Source organism: Echinops telfairi, unplaced genomic scaffold (assembly GCF_000313985.2).
Source record: "Echinops telfairi isolate 266 unplaced genomic scaffold, ASM31398v2 ScPeMD7_31;HRSCAF=116, whole genome shotgun sequence".
In the NCBI taxonomy this organism is placed as follows: Eukaryota; Metazoa; Chordata; class Mammalia; order Afrosoricida; family Tenrecidae; genus Echinops; species Echinops telfairi.
In genome coordinates this window covers 29906847-29909005 of record NW_022103928.1, presented here as the reverse complement: position 1 = coordinate 29909005, position 2159 = coordinate 29906847, and the positions used below count along the sequence as shown (strand labels likewise).

The window sequence follows — 2159 nt, the reverse complement described above, 5'->3', positions numbered from 1 at the left end:
ATGAATCAGGTGACCCCTGTGAAAGGGTCATTCGACCCCCAGAGGGGTCGCCACCCACACATTGAGAACCACTGCCATAGAGGCTCTATTCTACATCCCGCTTCGGTAAATAGTCGCCAGGGGCTGCAAAGCTCATGAGCACGCACACGGCAGAAGGGTGCAGTGGGGGATATAGGAACATGAGTCTTCATGGATTGGCGGGGTCCCATGTCGTGCCTGCTTCAGGCTGGGCCTGCACAGACACAGTGTAACGATAGACCAGGACCCACACTCTGAAGGACAAAGGACCAGGGTCGGCGAGCAGTAGAAGGAAGCTTCAGCACGTCACACAGAGACCTCTGCACACATGACAGCAGAGGGCTGGCTGTTCAGAGCCTCCTGGGTCGTGATAACAGCCACATGCAAGGGCTCTGGGGCAGGAACGGGACTGGCGAACAGAGGAGTTGAGAGCAGGGATGGTGAGGCAGAGAGGAAGTGGTCAGGGGAGGGGGAGGCCACACAGCACCATGAGGCCATAGGGAGGTGTCCAGTTTTGTTTTTAGTAGGCTGAGAAGCTGTGAGTGTGTTCCAAAGAGGGTAGTGCTGGGATCCAATTTTCAGTTTTAGGAAGTCCCCTCCGGCTGCCAGGGTAGACGCTGGAGACGAGCCGGGGCTCCTGCAAGGACTCCGGCTGTGGTGGCCACAGCTGAGGTGATGAGTATTAGTGGCGTTTGGATCATTTAGGGGTAGAGCCATGAGTAGACATACAGATGCTACTCTCCATAGGGGCTGTGGCACAGGAGCCGACAGACTGAAGGAACAGAGTTCCTGCACAGTGACAGGCACGTGGCACGAGAGAGAGAGGCGGGCTGTACTAAGCCTTGGTGAGATGAGCATGCAGCATGAAAAAGCCCAGGTAGAGAGGGTTCCCCTTGCCTGGGAGCTGAGTCCCAGGGCCTCATGTGTCATATCAGACAGACAGAGAGTGGTGGGCTCCTGGGACCCGCCCACTGTGATGTTGCATTCTCTCTACTCCTGTGCTTCAAGGTGACCATGGGGGCATTCCCTCTAGTCTGGCCTCCGAGGTTCAACAATGGCTCTCTAAGGGCCCTTGGGGGCCCACACAGGCATGCCCGGTAAATGTGTCCAGGGGCAGGGGCGTGTGTTATCTGGAGAGGGCTGCCTTGGCCTGTTTTAGCAAGTACCCTTTCTCATGAGGAGCAGCTGGTGGTTTTGAACTGCTGACCTTGCAGTTAGCAGCCCGACTCCTGTAATTCCTACGATACAAGGGCTCCAACTGACTCATAGCAACCTCATAGAGGGTTTCCAAGAATAAACCTTTACAGGAGCAGCCGCACGTATCCCATACCACCACTCAATCCGGAGAGGAAGCAATCACCACCCCCACCACTGAGCGAGCATTACTCTGAGCGGGTCAGGGTGCTCCTCATGTCTCACGTGCTACTTTACTTGGGGCTCACAACGCCCTCTGGGGTCTGTATCTGTGTTACCTGTGGTGGCTAGAAGTACTGACTGTGCAGGCAGACAGCAGGGTGAGCCTGTGCAAAGGCTATGATAATTCCCCGTGGTGGGTTGAACTGCATCTCCTCCACCCCCAAGGCTGTGCCCGTGGTCCCTGCGCCTGTGTGCACTACTTTGGTGGGTTCCTAGGGTCTTTCAGACACAGTCAGGTGAAGATGAGGTCACGTCTAGGGCGAGTGGGTCCCCAGCCAGGAGAGACCCAGGCCGAGACTGAAGGGATAGGTATATCTACGAGCCAAGGAATGCCAGAAACCAAACCTTAGAAGAGGTAAGCAAGGATCTTTCCCTTGCGAGCCTTCAGGAGAACCTGGCCCTGCTGGCTCCTTGATGTCAGCCTTTGGGCTTGTAGAACTGTGAGAGTTTACATGTCGACTGGTTTCCACCGCCTACTTGGCAGTATTTGTTATAGCAGTCCTAGGAAACGAACCAACTTCCTCCCTCAGAAGGCTTTCCCCAGTGACTGCAGTGCAGCGCTGGGAACAATGCAGGTAACCCCCCACAGGAGGGTCTCGTGAGGAAGGACTGCACAGGCTGAATGGCACCATGCCATGGATGACACATGCTGGACAGAGGGTATTTCTACACACGATCTTCCTTTACTGCAGACCATGCCATGGATGCACACATGCTGGACAGAG

General features: G+C 55.5%; 1 protein-coding gene across 6 annotated transcripts in view; it reads right to left on the bottom strand.

The window, feature by feature from the left end:
- IQSEC1 (IQ motif and Sec7 domain ArfGEF 1) overlaps positions 1-2159 on the bottom strand; it is a 216882-nt gene that overhangs the window by 34749 nt on the left and 179974 nt on the right. The gene's annotated exons all lie outside the window — the stretch shown is intronic.